Source organism: Dama dama, chromosome 2 (assembly GCF_033118175.1).
Source record: "Dama dama isolate Ldn47 chromosome 2, ASM3311817v1, whole genome shotgun sequence".
In the NCBI taxonomy this organism is placed as follows: domain Eukaryota; kingdom Metazoa; phylum Chordata; class Mammalia; order Artiodactyla; family Cervidae; genus Dama; species Dama dama.
This window is the reverse complement of record NC_083682.1, coordinates 25015582-25033165: the sequence shown is the minus strand read 5'-3', so window position 1 is coordinate 25033165 and position 17584 is coordinate 25015582. Positions and strand designations below refer to the sequence as shown.

At 42.8% G+C, this 17584-nt stretch overlaps 1 pseudogene; it reads left to right on the top strand.

Moving 5' to 3' along the window:
- Positions 1-1151: 1151 nt before the first annotated feature.
- LOC133068332 (mas-related G-protein coupled receptor member X2-like) lies at positions 1152-2679 on the top strand (annotated as a pseudogene).
- The last annotated feature ends 14905 nt before the right edge of the window (positions 2680-17584 follow it).

The following is a 17584-nucleotide window of genomic DNA, read 5'->3' as shown; positions in this document are numbered from 1 at the left end:
ATGATTCTAGGTGCTCAGCAAAGCCTCAGTGGAGTCCTCACTTCAAAGGCACCTCAGTGGTCAATGTAGGTTATTTGGGCAGAAATATGTCATTCTAAACACACAACTCTCGACAAGAATGAGATCTTCATCGTGTTACAAATGTGTGTCCTAATGCCTTTAATTGTACACCTATACTAACTTTTATTCCAAATTCTCAATTTCACTGGGCTCCTCCATTCACTCATTCATTCACACACTGAATGGACACTTACTGAGAACACACTGCGGGGACATGAAAAGCTTCCTGTCTTCACGGAGCTACACACAGCCACTGCTAACCCACCTGGCCCGGCCACCCTCGCACCCATCCTAGCAGAGATCACGTTCGTCTCATGTCCCTAAAGCACAGTCTTCTTTCTCCCCAGTGGATGGGCCGCACTTAGCCATGAGGGCGGCCTGCAGTCATCTCTGCGTCTTCCTGACATAGCGCACCTGGGAGGAAATTTCTGGCCCAGGACAGAAGTAACGGATCTGGCCCTTCGCCCTCTCCTGGGCTCTCAGATTCTGTCCCATTTACTTTCTCTTTTCAGGAAATTCTGGGGACTTGGCATAACCTCTGGACAGTGAGTTCTGGTGGGGGTGGGCCTCCATAACACCCCCATGTCAGCAGAGGGTCCGTGTTGTAGTAGAGAACCCAGGCATTTGAGTCAGAGAGAACTGGCTTTAAATCCAAGTTCCAGGTCTCCAGGGCTGTGTGGACTTTGGTGTGAAAGTGTTAGTTGCTCAGTGGTGTTTGACTTTTTGTGAACCTTATGGATTGTAGCCTGCCAGGCTCCTCTCTGTCCATGGGGTTTTTCAGGCAAGAATATTGGAGTGGGTGGCCATTCCCTGCTCCGAGGAATCTTCCTAACACAGGGATCGAACCTGAGTCTCCTGCATCACAGGCAGATTCTGAGCCATGTGGACCTCGGTAACTATCTTAATCTCTGCAAGCCTCCAGTTCCCTGCTCTGTAGCAGGGGGACAGTAACTCCCGCCTAGCAGGGTGGCTGTGAGAACAGATGATCACACAGCAGATGCTCACGTTTTGTTTGTGTGCCCAGGAGCACCAGCGGAGGGTTTCTGAGCTTGGATCCAATCACCCCAGCCAGGGAGACTGAACTCATACTCATGAGTCGAAGTGACAAGACCCTTTCTGAATGTGACATACTGACCCTGACCCTGCTCTTGCTGAATATCCTCTCTGCCACAGGAGGCCTGGCAGGAAATGCGGTTGTGCTCTGGCTCCTGGGCTTCCACGTGCACAATGATCTATCTTCACCATCTACATCCTCAGCCTGGCCGAAAGCCAACTTTTTCTTTCTCTGCTGCCAGATTACAAGTCCCCTGGAGACACTCATCACTTCCTGCCACAGTCACAACCCCACTGTTCTCAACTTTGAGCCTATCTTTGCCTATCTCTCAGGAGCTTTCTAGAGAAGGAAATGGCAACCCACTCCAGTATTCTTGCCTGGAGAATCCCATGGACAGGGGAGCCTGGCAGGCTACAGTCCATGGGGTCGCAAAGAGTTGGACACGACAGAGCAACTAACACACACACACACACACACACACACACAGAGGAGCTTCCTCAGTGCCATGAGCCCCAAGTGCTACATGTCTGCCTTGCACCCCCATCTGGCACGGCTGCCACTGGCCCAAACACGTGTCAGCTGTCATGGATGCCCTGCTCTGGGCCCTGTCCCTGCTGCTGAGTATCCCAGCAGGGAATTCCTGTGGCTTCCAGGTTAGGGATTTTGACCGTGTTTGGTGCTGGATGTTTGATTTCATCATCGCTGGGTGACGGATGTCCTTATTGGTGGCTCTTGCTAGCTCCAGCCTGGCCCTGCCGGTCCGGATCCTCTGTGGGTCCCAGCAGGGGCGGCTGACCAGGCTCTGCACCCTGTTCATGGTGCTGGTCGTCCTCCTCGGCAGCCTCCCCTCAGGCATCCGAAGGCTTCTGCTGCACTGGCTTCAGGAGGATTTCAGTACGTCCTTGCTTTAGGCTGGGGATGGTCCTCCAGAGCAGTGCCAATCCCATCATTTGCTTTTTTGTTGGCTCCTGCATGACAGGCAGGGGCGGCTGGCCCTCAAGTTGGCTCTTCTGAGGGTTTTGGATGACACAGCTGAGGTGAAGAAAAGCGGAGAAAGCCTTCCTCAGGAAACCAGGGAGGTGTCAGTAGCTTCATGTAGTGATTCTGTATTAACCAGGGTTCAGTCAGAGAAGTAGTACTTACAGAAGATTCTCTATATCATTGTGTAGTATGTACATATATTTGATCATACACAGTTGTAGGTTCTGGTTAGACTGTCTCTGTAAGGCTGTTGCCTGTTTGTCTGATGCTAGAGCTTGAGGCCCACAGGACAAGCTGGACCTCAGGAGCATGCGCTAAAACCCATGAGAACCAAGCAGAACTTGGGTCCGTCTCTCTCAGCACCTGCGGTTTTGCTGAAGTCTGCAGAAGCTGGCTGCCTTCCTATGGAGCTAACCGCACACGTGGTCCAGGAGTCAGAGCAGCCGCAGGAGCGTCAGGGGAAGGCGGAGCGGCTGGAGGCCCAGCGGCTGCCTCGTGCCAATGAGATGAGCCAAGAGAGAAGCCACAACGCGCATGACCGTCCTGGTCCCCCAGCCCCGACCTTCCACACACACAAACAGTAGGACTGCCGCTTCCTTTCCAACCACCACATCTTGTGCAAACTGGCTCCTGATGCCCGCTTTAAGTAGAAGCATAAAGAGAAAGGAGTTGTGGCAAACATTGTTCAGCCTAGCCAAGCTGACACTTCAACGTCAGACCCAACAAGGTCTACCTGCTGTCAATGCGGCACCAACAACCACCTCCCTAAGCTATAATTAATTCCAAATAAAGACAATAAAGAAAAATCAAGCTTCCCTCCAACACTGAAAGACCTATCCCATGATACCTGAAACCTACTAACCTTTTCTCCAAAAGAGGATACATCTTTTCATGGGCTGTCAATCACTTATTTCTCTCTCTTTTCTTTCAAAGTATCTTTTCTATCCATTTTTATTAGGTTGTTTAGCTCTTTATTTTGATTTTTTCAAGTTCTTCACATAGTCTAAATAAACTCCTTTGTTAAATTTATGTCTTGCAAATATTTTTGCTCAGTCTGGGACTTAACCTATTTATTTTTTAAATATCTTTTATTGGGCAGTGGATTTTGTTTTTCATGAAATCTAAGTTATCAGTTTTTACTTTTTATGTTTAGTGCTTTATGCTTTCTAAGACACCTTTGCCTACTCCAAAGGAAACAAAAATATTCTCCACATATTCTGTTTTCTTCTAAGGGTATTATAATTTTTGCTCTTCCATATTCTAATTTCTGTGCAGAGATTGAGGAAGGGATCAAGGTTCATTTTTCCCCATCAGTTATCCAGGTGTTCTAACTTGTTTCTTGAAAAGACCTTCCTCTCTCCCCATTTAATTATTTAGCTCCTGTGTCAAAAATTATACTTATAAGAAAGGGTCTATCTCTGGACGTTCTGATCTATTCTATTAGTCTATTCCAGCAGTCAGCAAACTACAGCCTATGTGCCAAACCCAGCTGAGTTCTGTTCCTTGTAAATAAAGTTTCATTGGAACATAACTATGCCTATTCATTTACATACTTCCTGTGGCTGCTTTTCTGTTAAAACAGCAGGGTTGAATAACTGTAAGAGACTATATGGCTTCAAACACTAAAACATTTACCATCTAGTCCTTTCCAAAATAAATTTGCTGATTTTTGGTCTATTTTTAAACCAACATCCACTGTTCTGATGACTGTAGCTTTGCAGTAAGTCTTAATATCAGGTAGCATATGTCCTTCAAGTTGAAAGTGAAAGTGAAGTTGCTCAGTCATATCTGACTCTTTGTGACCCCATGGACAGTAGCCTGCCAGGCTCCTCCACCCATGGGATTTTCCAGGCAAGAATACTGGAGTGGGTTGCCATTTCCTTCTCCAGAGGATCTTCCCGACCCAGGGATCAAACCCTGGTCTCCCACACCGCAGGCAGACTCTTTACGATCTGAGCCACCATGGAATTGGAGGATGGTTATTTTAGCGTTTGCATTTGCATATAAATTTTAGAAGAAACTTCTCAATTGCTATAAAAATCCTGATGGGATTTTGATTGTGTTTAATGTTAATTAATTTGGATGTAAATGATATCAGAATAAAGAGTCTTTGAATTCATAAACATGGTATATATTATGTAAATTCATAAAGAAGGCATATCTGATATACCTTTCTTAATTTTTCTCCCCAACTTTTTGTAGTTCCTACAAGTCTTGCATACCTTTTATCAAATTAGTAGTTTATGCTTCCTGATGCTATTATATACACGACTTTTTAACTTCATCTTTCTGATTGTCCACTGCTAGAATACAGAAATACATCTGAGAGCAAAATGGCTGGATGGGAGGCCCCTGACTGGCTCCTCCCACAGAGGATCTAGCCCCTCTGAGAGAAATCCAGAGGTGAGTTCAGTGACTCCTACACATCAGGCAACTGAGAAAATGTGAAGAATTTATTTTTGCTTATGAGAAAAAACGAAAGAAAAAGGAAAGGAAGGTGAGGAGGGCTACAAAGATGGCAGATGCCTGGCTGGGTACCAGGAAGCATAAAACACCAGTGAGAAACCTCTAGTGTGGAGGGTTAAAAGGATACTTTAACATTTACACATAGATGATTTGTTTATGTGATATATTAATAACATATGGCCTCTTTCCATGACCTCAAATCTCAATGATGTCTATACCACACTTACAAATATAAACGTGGGTAGGGTCGTAGGTGGAGAGGGGAGTTGTGTGTGTGTATGTGTGTGTAAGAGTGTGTAAATTAAGTTAGATGAACCTCCCTCTAAGAAGACACACTAGAGAAAAAAGAGATCAGCTATAAACCAGATCTGGAAACAGAGGTTTTTAAGACCCAAGATGAATCTGGTTCATCCATGGCAGTATCAATGAAATATGTGGGGGGAAAAAAGACATTCAGAGTTGGGAACAAAGTGACGCCAGAAATGAGGCTGAAGTGCTGATCATGCAAATCTCTTGGGCCAATCCCACAGGACCAAAGTCTTGTCCGTCACACATTCATGATACCATACAGGTCATCATCCCAGGGGAACTGCAACTGTACTTAGTACCAAGATCAGATGTACTCAGCCCCAAGGACGCTATCCTAACTGAACATTCTCAACTGCATCTTGACAAAAGACACACACGTGAACTTCTGCAATGACTTCTGACACCAACTATCTGGAGTTAGGCCAGACCCCACAGGTGAAGGGCACAATCCTCACAAGACTGCCCTCACTTCTGACACCAGCCACAAGTTCAGGGGCCCCCTGGCCAGCCTCACTTCTAGGCAGCTGGCTAGAAATTCAGTGGTTTGGACTCTCCCTTCAGCTTCGATAATTCTCTGGAATAATTCACAAAACTCAGGAAAATACTATGTTTATGATCACATTTTTCATAGCAAAAGGAAACAAATCAGAATCGGCCAAAAGGAAAAGCATGTAGCAGGACATTTGGGACAGTTTCAAACATGAAGCTTCCATCCCCCTCAAGAATGCGTCACCATCCTGGCACACCAATGGGTGGTAATATGCAGAGTGTTGCCAACTAGGGAAACTCACATGAGCTCCAGTATGCAGAGTCGTTAACTGGAGCTACATTATGTAGGCAGGATTAATTTTATTTTCTTGGGCTCCAAACCACTGTGGACAGTGATGGCAGGCATGAAATTAAAAGATGCTTGCTCTGTGGAAGAAAAGCTATGACAAACCTAGACAGCATTTAAAAAGCAGAGATATCACTTTGCCGACAGAGGTCCAAATAGTCAATCTAGTAGTCATGTGCGCATGTGAAAATTGGACCATAAAGAAGGCTGAGGGCTGATGAACTGATGCTTTTGAACTGTGGTGTTGGAGAAGACTCTTGAGAGTCCCTTGGGCAACAAGGAAATCAAACCAATCAATCCTAAAGGAAATCAGCCCTGAATATTCACTGGAAGGACTGATACTGAAGCTCTAATACTTTGGCCACCTGATGCGAAGAGCTGACTCACTAGAAAAGCCCCTGATGGTGGGAAAGATTAAGAGCAAGAGGAGAAGGGGGCGACAGAGGATGAGATGGTTGGATAGCATCACTGACTCAACTGACATGAGTTTGAGCAAACTCCAGGAAATAGTGAAGGATGGGGAAGCATGGCGTGCTGCAGGCCATGTGGTTGCAAAGAGTTGGATACGACTTAGGGACTAAACAACAACAATTGACTCATTGGCTATGTGGTTGAACTCAATCCCCAGACCCCTCCCACTCCCCAGGACTCAAAACCCCAACCCTCTAATAACATGGTTGGGTCTTTCTAGCTTGGCCAGCCCCTATCCTGAATCATTGAATTAGCATAAATTATCCAGGGCTCACCATGAATCACCTCATTACCATAAACTATCAAGTTTAGTCTGAAAGACCCACCATGAATAGTAAATTCATTCTCATCACACTAGAAATTCCAAGCATTTAAATGCTGCCTCCCAGGAACCAGAGGCAAAGGCCAGTCAGATTCTTTTTCACACCTCTCACTGGTTACTTGGGGCTTCCGTGATAGCTCAGATGGTAAAGAATCCACCTGCAATGCACAAGAGCCCAGTTCTATTCTTGGGTTGGGAAGTTCCCCTGGAGAAGGGAACGGCTACTCACCCCAAGATTCTGGCCCAGAGAATTCCATGGACTGTATAGTCTATGGGGTCACAAAGAGTCAGACATGACTGAGCGGCTTTCACTGACTGACTGGTTACTTCTAACAGCAGCTCTCCATCTAGAATACTAGGACCAGACCAAAGTACAAATCAGAAAAAAAAAAAAATTCTCAATGGAGAACTGCAGCTGTCTGTTTATGCTGGAACAACTGAAAGCCTCTCTCTTTAAATTCTGGGGAGAAGATCTCAGCCCAGCCCCAGAATAGCATCTCGAAAGTAAAGTAGGAGCAGGGTTCAAGGTTAGCTCAGTGGAAACGCAGTAAGATCAAATATTGGCTATAAGGGTAGGGGATTAATAGGAACAAACTCTTTTATGTATAAAATAAGCTACAAGGGTATATTGTAAAACCTGGGAAATATAGCCAATATTTTATAATAACTATAAATGGAGCAAGCCTATAAAAATTGTGAATCACTATATTGTACATTAATTCTACCATACTTGAATTAAAGGAAAAAAGATCAGATATTGGCCCCTTGTACATTAACTCTTTGTGTAAACTTGGGTTCACCCCTTCTCTCTTTGGCATCAGCATCACCTTCCATAGAAGTAGAGGTTTGGAACATAGAGCCTCCACATACCTTCCACTCAGGGATTAAATGGCTCTGTGTTTTCTGTGCTGTGAGCGAGATCTCAGTTTACGTTGACAGCTATGGCCTTCTGTCTCTTTGCCTACCATCCAAGTGTCCTCAGCCTGCAATGGCTTGAAGCAGGGCTTGGGTTCCCAGCTGGCAGTAAGAGCACCAAATCCTGACCACCACACCAGTGGTCAGTGACAAGGGCCCTGGCCCTGTGGCTTTGCAGAAAAGAATTTCCACAGAGACAGAAAGCAGTGAAACCAATGAAGTATTTACTAAGAAGAAAAAGAGTACAGTACGTGTGGAAAGACACATGGGCAGGCTCGGACAGAGAGACAGTCGCTGAGTCACACCCTCGTGGCAGTCTGAATTACTTGTATGGGGCATTTCTTCCGGGTTTCCTAGCCAATCATTTAGATTTGCCTGGTTCACAGTCCACATGTGGTATATCTGGATCCTCCCATGTGTGCCCACACATCTCTTAGCCAAGATGGATCGTACTGAAGAGGCACATGGGTAGAGCATCTCTTGACATTGCTCGTCTTTAACCTCCTAGGAGCCTTTCTGCACATGTGTGGTTAGGAGGGTCCCTGACTTCGAGAATGAGAAATACATGGTCTGGGCAGGGCCCGGCCTCCTCGCTTAATTGTCCCACTATTCTCATCTCGGAGTTTTGGTCCACAAGGAACGAATCTCCCATCACTTTACCCGGGGAAAGGGGGCAACTACTTCCCACCTCACAAGAAGTCAGATTTCCTCTTATTGTTCTCCACTCAAGGCAGCCCCCTTCTGAACATACACTTCACTTACTTCTCTTGTTGTTGAGCATAATTTTCTTTCTTGGTGGTTCCCCCTGGTTATGGGTTTTATTTGCAAGGTCAAGCTGGACTGCAAAAAAAGCACACTCAGAATGCCACTGAAAGCCTCCTTTGTCTGGTCTCCCCAGCTTCCCCGACCTTAACCTCCCAGCTGCAGTCTGCAACCGTGACTCAGCTCAGCCAGGTGTGACCTGTAACAGCTAATCTTCCGCCCTCACCTCTACCTCAAACTAAATTTAACCTGTCTTCATCCTTAATTCTAGTGCAGGAATCAACATCTTCTGTAGACGGTCAGATAGAAAATGTCTTGGGCTTTGTGGGACACAGGATCTTTATCTAAATGACTCAACTCTGCCGCTACAGCATGGAAGCAGCCATAGACCACACCTAAGCAAAGGGAATGGGGCTGTGTTCCAATAAAACTTTATTTACAAATACAGTTAGTGGGCTGGATCAGGTTGTCATTTGCCAGCCCCTGCTTTAGTGAAGCAGGTTCTCCAAGGATCATGGAACACACATCTGTTTAAGGGGAAATAATGGTAACAGTTACCTCTCAGCTGAATCCTATGTGTCATCGCATTTCATCCGCATCATCACCCAGAGAAATAAGTGATGCAACTAGACGAGGCCTTGAGCTCTACTGCCAGGTTTGTATGAGTGAAAATCATGAATACAGGGAGATCCAAGAGCCAGAGGGCAAAGGCACAGCTGATAATGATAGATAACAATGGCTGTGCATCCAATGTGTGCCGGGCACTAGGTACATGGTTCTCATTTTGCGTCCACAATTATCCTAAGAGGTGGTTTCTAACACTTCTCTTTCTAGACAAAGAACTAAGGCACAAAGCATTAACTGAGGTCATAAAGCTTTAAATTCAAAACCCAGGGACTTCCCTGGTGGTCCAGTGCTTAAGAATCTACCTGCCAATACAGCAGACATGGGTTCAATCCCTGGTCTGGGAACTAAGATCCCACAAACTACAGAGCAACTAAGCCCGCACACCACAACTACTGAGCCCGCACACCCAGAGTCTGTGCTCCGAAACAAAAGAAGCCACCGCAATGAGAAGCCCACACAGAGTAGGCCCTGCTCATCACAAGTAGAGAAAGCCCATGTACAGCAATGAAGACCCCAAAATAATTACATTTTAAAAGATCTGCTCTAAGTTCAGACCCCAGATTTATTGCCAAATAGCCTATCTTCAGAATCCCTGATGGTCAGTATGAATCTCTGTTGCTTCCCCAACAACCCTTCAGCTAGGCTACACATAAAGGGGAAAAAGTTATCATTTCTAGTCCACAATAAAACAAAATAGACAACCAAAAGTTACATGGTGTGTATGTATTGGAGTGTTTATGAGTGTCTGTGTGTGAGTATGTAAGCACATGGGGGAGGGTAAGAGAGTGGAGGGAGGATGTTGAATCTACCAAAAGGTAAATTTCAGATGCATCGCAGAAGAATGGTCAATAAATTCTCGAGCTAGAAACAGAAATAGGTGAATGCAAGTGATCGGGAAAAGAAAACAGTGTCCAGGACTCTCATCTCTCTAGAAATGCCGCCAGGAAGGCAATCATAGGAAGGAAGCCTTGGGTGGAAAGAACATCACAGAGCTTGAAGGCCAACAGTTGGCAGAGACAATGAAGGGCACTTTATGAGCTCTCTTGGTGAAACAAGCTCACTTCTTAGAGGCCTGCCCTGCTCACCTACATTCCACCATGTGAATTCGGTCAGCCAGCCTGAGAGTGTTGTACACATGCTCAAAATGTTCTGATGTCCCGATGAGCACAAATAATAGTTGGTTATCTGCTGTATGAAATATTGTCTATCACTGTTCCCATTTCACAGATTTGAATGCTTGGGGGAGGGCAAAACCATATAGAAGAGGGGACCAGAATCAAGAAAGGTACTGTCAACCCTGATCAAATCTCCCACAGTCAAGGTTCAATTTAGTCACTCAGTCGTGTCTGACTCTTTGCGACCCCAAAGACTGCAGCATGCCAGGCTTCCCTGGCCATCACCAACTCCCGGATCTTACTCAAACTCATGTCCATCGAGACATTGATGCCAGTCGAGGTTTCAAGGTTGCAAGCACCCAAAGCTTTTGAGGGGAAGCTTCCTGTTCCCTGTCTCTTCCTGAGGGTGCACCATGATCCCCCACATACTGCACCCCAAGGTGGAGCCATAAAGATGTAGACTAATTGTAAAAACTATCACTAGCTTTGAAAATAAGATCACTCTTAAGCAAATTCTTATATATTCTCCATTCTTGCCACCAGAGAGGGTGAGCAGACCATGCTGATAGGGAAGAACTTTTTGAGAATGGCAGAACCCAGAGGCTTAAGATTAAGACCCCTCACCTCTCATGACCCCTTTACCTCTTAACTTGAATTACCTCCAAAAAGCCCTATCTCCAAATACAATCACCTTGGAAGTTAGGACATCAACTTATGAATATGGACATCAGATTCATACCTACTATTTTTTGTTTGCATGTGTACTCAGTCATGTCTGACTCTTTGGGGCCCCATGGACTATAGGCCACCAGGCTTCTCTGGCTATGGGATTTTCCATGCAAGAATACTGGAGTGGGTTGTCATATCCTTCTCCAGGGGATCTTCCCAACCAGCGTCTCCTGCATCAGCAAACGGATTCTTTACTGCTTGAGCCACCTGGAAAGCCCCAATACCTACTATGTTGAACATCAAAGACAAAGAGAAAATCCTCAAGACATCCAGGGAATACACAAAGATTATAGAGAGAGAAACAAAACAAAAGGTAAATTTATAAGACTCCTTCTCAGAAACTATGAGAACCAGGAGACAATGGAGTGACACTTATAAATGACTGACTTTCTTTTTAAAGCCAACTGTGAATTCTACATCCTTTGACAACAGCTTTCAAGAAGGAAGATAACATAAAGATTTTTTTCAAACAATTGAAAGCTGAGATGATTCACTGTCAACAGGCAGAGTCCATATAAAAGTCCTATGACACTAAATGGAAATTTTGATCTAGGGAGATGAAGGGTATTAGAAATGGCAGAGTAAATATAAAAGATGCCTTTAAAATTTTAATCACTTTTAAGTTAATCAATATAATTTTCAAATTAACAAATTAAAGGTGAAAAATCACATAAATGTCTTAATACAGAAGGAGCAGTTGACAAAATTTAATGCCCTCTTATGATAATAATAATTATATACTTATTATTAAGCATATAGAAACAGTAATGGAATAAAACATCTAAATCTGATAAAAGGGGTTTCCCTGGTGGTCCAGTGGTTAAAGAATCTGCCTTCCAATGTAGGGAACATAGGTTTGATCCCTGGTCCAGGAAGATCCCACATGCCTCAGAGCAACTAAGCCTGTTTACTGCAACTACTGAGCCCAGAGCCCCTGCTCCACAAGAGAAGCCACTGCAATAAGCAGCCCATGCATCACAATTAGAGAGTAGCCCCTACTTGCTGCAACTAGAGAAAGCTCACACAGCAAAAAAGACACAACACAGCCATAAATAAATAAATGACTAAATAAATCTGATAAAGGGCATTTACACAAAATCTACAGCTAACACTAGACTTTGTGGTGATATACTGAATGAATTTTTACTTCTAATTTAAGGGACAAGAATATCCCCTCTTCTGACTAATTTAACAATGTTCTGGAGACCCTAGCCAGTGAAAGGGGGAAAAAATAAATGAATAGCATACAAATGTAAAGGAAGAAGTAAAGTTCTCTTTATTACAATGTGACTATTTAGGTAGAAATTCCTAAGAAAGCTCCAACAAGCTACCAGAATTAGGAGATAACTGAGTTCACTAAAATAACATGCTATATGGCCAAAGAGAAAAAAAGTCAACTGCCTTTCTATATTCCATCAACAAACAGCTGGAATATGAAATTAAAATACAATGCCATTCTCTCATACATTGACACTCAGGGGAAAAAAGTGTTGCAGTTTCTTAATAAACTAAGCATACTTTTACCACATAATCCAGCAATTTCACATTTGGGGATTTATCCTACAAAAATTAAAACTCTGACCATACAAGAACATGTATACAACATATTTATAACAGCCAAAAACTGGAAACAACCCAAATGTCTTTCAGTGGGTGAATAGTTAGACAAACTATAGTATATCCATACTCTGAAGTAAAAAGAATAAAGTACTGATATACACAACAATTTGAATGTATTTCAATGTGATTATACTGGGGGGGAAAAAGCCAATCTCAAGCAGTTTTATGGTATCCAGTCTTACATTTAAGTCTTTAATCTATTGTGAGCTTACTTTTGTATACAGTGTTAGAGAATGTCCTAATTATGTAGCTGTCCAGTTTCCCCAGCACCACTTATCACAGAGACTGTCTTTTCTTCATTGTATATTCTTGCCTCCTGTGTCATAGATTAATTGACCATTAGTGCCTGGAGTTATTTCTGGGTTCTCTATTCTATTCTACTGATCTACATGGAGCTTTTTTGTGTCAGAACCATACCGTTTGGATTACTGCAGCTTGTACTATAGTGTGAAGTCAGGGAATGTGATTCCTCCAGCTTTATCCCTCTTCCTCAAGATTGTTTTGGCTATTCAGGATCTTCTGCGTTTCCACACAAAATTTTAAATTATTTGTTCTAGTTCTGTGAAAAATTCCATTAGTATTTTGATAGGCATTGCATAAAACTCCTAGAGGAAAACATAGGCAGAACACTTTGACAAAAACCATACCAATTTTTTTTTTTTTGGACCTGTCTACTAAAGCAAAGGGGAAAAAAAAAAAAAGCAAATTAAATAAAAGCAAACATAAACAAATGGGACCTAAGTAAACTCAAAATCTTTTGCACAGCAAAGGAAACCATCAAAAAATGAAAAAACTACCTACTGAATGGGAAAAAAATTTGTAAATGATATGACCATTAAAAGGTTAATAGCCAACATACATAAACAGCTCATACAACTCAACATCAAAAAAACACACACCTGGGTTAAACATTGGGCAGAAGAACTGAATAGACATTTTTCCAAAGAAGAAAGGTAGATGGTCAACAGGCACACGAAAAGATGCTCAACATCACTAACTATCAGGGAATTGCAAATCAAAACCACAATGAGATATCATTCCACACCTAGCAGAATGGCTACCTTCAAAAAGAACATACATAACAAATGTTGGCAAGGATGTGCAACAAAGGGAACCCGTGGACACTGTTGGTGGGAATATAAACTGGTGCAGCCACTGTGAAAACCAGCATGAAGGTTTCTCAGAAAACTAAAAACAGTACTATCCATAGGACTCAGCAATTCCACTCCTGGGTATCTATCAGAAAAAAACAGAAACATTAATTCAAAAAGATGCATTGACCCCAAAGTTCCTAGCAGCATTAATTATAATTGCCAAGATAGAGAAGCAACCTAAGTGCCCATCAACAGATGACTGGATAAAGAAGATGTGATATATCATGGAATATTACTCAGCCATATAAAAGAAAGAAACTTTGCTAACTGCAGCAACATGGATTGACTTGGATGGTATTATGATAAGTGAAATAAGTCAGACAGAGAAAGATAAATACTATATGAAGTCACTTATATGTGGAATCTAAAAAAATACAAAAAACTAATGAATACAGAGATATAGAGAACAAACTATGGTTATTAGAAGGGAGAGGGAAGGGGGAGGGGCAATATAGAGGTAGGGGGTAAGAGGTACAAACTATTATGTATAAAGTAACCTACAAAGATATACTGTAAAACACAGGGAATACAGCCAATATTCTATAACAGCTATAAATGGAGTATAACCTTTAAAAATTGTGAATCACTATATTGTAAATCTGTAACATATAATATTGGACATCAACTATACTTTAGTTATAAAATTTTTAAAGCCAATCTCAGAAGGCTATTTATGATGCCATCTATATAATGTTCTTGAAATGACAAAATTATACAGGTGGATAATAGATCTGTGGTTACTAAGAACAAGGTAGGGGGAAGTGAAGGGGAGAGTTGTGACTACAAGGATAGTACAAGGGACCTTTCTGATGATGGAATAGACCTGTATATCAATTAAGGGGTGTTATGCCTCTTTTATTGTACTTTTACTTTCTGAGTCACACTGGGCTATTGTTCTCATGATTACATTGTCCTGTGAGAGCTTGCTTCCAATTTTTTTCCTCTGACTTTTACACATCAGCTCACATGTGTAACAAGCTATTACAAAATTTTGGTTAGTGTAACAAACTTTAGTTTTGGTGTCTCTGGGAGTTTGTCCCATTATTCATCAGGTAGCAAACAGCTAAGATGTATCAATAAATTGATGTTGACGATGACGATTATGATGGTGATAATAATCGCAGCTAACATCTATGTATCACTAGTAGTGTTCTAAACACCATATAAGTGAAGACATTCAATTCTCTAACAACTATCTGAGCTAGTATAAAATGAATGAGTTATATATTTGTGATATTATTTTATGTTATTCAATAAAACTGTATTTAGTCCATTTAAAGGACAACTTTTATCCTTAGTTTGTCCTTTCCATATTTTTCTAATCATATTTTTCACTTCAGTCGCTTAGTCGTGTCCGACTCTTTGCGACCCCATGAATCACAGCATGCCAGGCCTCCCTGTCCATCACCAACTCCCGGAGTTTACCCAAACTCATGTCCATCGAGTTGGTGATGCCATCCAGCCATCTCATCCTCTGTCATCCCCTTCTCCTCCTGCCCCCAATCCCTCCCAGCATCAGAGTACATCATGAGAAATGCTGGGCTGGATGAAGCACAAGCTGGAATCAAGATTGCTGGGAGAAATATCAATAACCTCAGATATGCAGATGACACCACCCTTATGGCAGAAAGTGAAGAGGAACTAAAAAGCCTCTTGATGAAAGTGAAAGAGGAGAGTGAAAAAGTTGGCTTGAAGCTCAACATTCAGAAAACTAAGATCATGGCATCTGGTCCCATCACTTCATGGGAAATAGATGGGGAAACAGTGGAAACAGTGTCAGACTTTATTTTTGGGGGCTCCAAAATCACTGCAGGTGGTGACTGCAGCCATGAAATTAAAAGACGCTTACTCCTTGGAAGGAAAGTTATGACCAACCTAGATAGCATGTTAAAAAGCAGAGATATTACTTTGCCAACAAAGGTTCATCTAGTCAAGGCTATGGTTTTTCCAGTGATCATGCATGGATGTGAGAGTTGGGCTGTAAAAAAAGCTGAGTGCCAAAGAATTGATGCTTTTGAACTGTGGTGTTGGAGAAGGCTCTTGAGAGTCCCTTGGACTGCAAGGAGATCCAACCAGTCCATCCTGAGGGAGATCAGTCCTGAATATTCATTGGAAGGACTGATGTGGAAGCTGAAACTCCAGTACTTTGGCTACCTCATGCGAAGAGTTGACTCACTGGAAAATCAACATTATTAAACTAAAATTTACATATCAAAAATGCACCCATTTATGTATACATGTATCATCAAAATGAACTTTGACATGTATCACCACCACCAGTCAAGATACAGAACTTTGCTATTACTCCAAAAAGTTCCCTCATGCTTTGTTGAAATCAATCTTCCAACCCTGTCCATTGCCCCAGACAACCACTGATCTGTATTCCGTTACTGAAGAATAATTCTTCCTGATTTACAATGGACAATTACATTGTGTGGTGTTGGAGAAGACTCTTGAGAGTCCCTTAGACAGCAAGGAGATCAAACTGGTCAATCCTAAAGAAAATCAGTCCTGAACATTCATCAGAAGGGCTGATGCTGAAGCTGAAGCTCCAGTACTTTGGCCACCTGAGGTGAAGAACTGACTCCTTAGAAAAGATGCTGGGAAAGATTGAAGGCAGGAGGAGACAAGAACGACAGAGGGTGAGGTGGTTGGATGGCATCACCGACTTGATGGACACGAGTTTAAGCAAGCTCTAGGAGTTGGTGATGGACAGGGAAGCCTGGTGTACTGCAGTTTATGGGGTGGCAAAGACACGACTATACGACTGAACTGAACTGATTACGTTGTGTAATCTTCTATGTCTTCTTTGTTGAATGCATCTATACTTCATTCTTTTTATTCCTAAGTTGTACTCCATTGTATGTACCAAAATTTGTGTATATATTTACTTGCTCTTGGGCTTCCCTTGTGGTTCAGATGGTAAAGAATCTGCCCACAATGCAGCAGACTGGGGTTCAATCCCTGGGTCAGGAAGATCCCCTGGAGGAGGGAATGGAAACCCACTCCAGTCTTCTTGCTTGGAGAATTCCATGGACAGAGAAGCCTGATGGGCTACAGGCCATCGGGTCGCAAAGAGTCAGACATGACTAAGCGACTAACACTTTCACTTGCTGTTGAATATTTGGAAATATTTGGAAATGTTCAAATCTCTGGAAATTGTGAAGAAAGCGGCTTTGAACACTCGTGAATGTATATATATATATATTGAATATGTGTATATATGAACATATATATTCAAACATACATATAGTTTCACCTCTCTTGGGTAAATACCTAGGAGTGGGATTGTATAGGGCCAAATGGAAAGTATGTGTTTATCCTTATAAAAATGTGAAAGTCTATTTTTCCAGGTAGAGCAGACACGGGTGGTGACCTGTCCAGATCCCTGAAACTTCTTTCGTGGCCTTGGTCTCATTTGTCCACCCACCAGCTAGTGCAGTAGCCACTGCTAGTAGCTTTCACATGCAATCTTCTCCAAAGGTTTGTCCTTGGGTGACTGGGGCCACCTCACCAGGAGATGCCTGGCTAATGGCGAAGTTAAAAACCTTTCCTTCTTGCCTCAAGATGGGACAGACTCCACATAATAGCTTACACTCAAGGTCAAGATCAGATTTGACTTTACCTGAAACCATTGCCATATTTAGCTCTGCCCCTTCCCTATTCACTTCCCTCACTCTTACAGATTACTCCTGAGAACACTCCACTAACGAATCCCAGGAATCCCCATTTCAGGCTCTGCTCCTCAGAACAGCCCATAGGATGCTACCTCTACCAAAGTGAGAAGGAGTGGATAAGGAGGAGGACATCAGGTAGCTGAGAAGCTCCGTGGAGGCTGTCCTCTGGAGGCCAGAGTTGGCAATGGGAGATGCTGTCACAGAACTGGGGTCCCTGGTTTCAACAAGGACAGTAGGATTCTGGAGTAATAAAGACCAAACAGCAGCATTAATTATTAGAGGCAAGAGAGCCTTAATTAACCACAATGAGCAACAACATCAGAACAGCAGTCAGGAGACCTAACCTGGAGGACTCTATGGAGATGGCCCGACCTGAAGGACTCTCGGGCACAGTGTTCCCTGGGGCAATAAAGATCTTCAGTCATCAAAGATATCACTTACTATACATAACCAAAAGAAATCAAGAATGAATGAGTAGAAGGCTGAG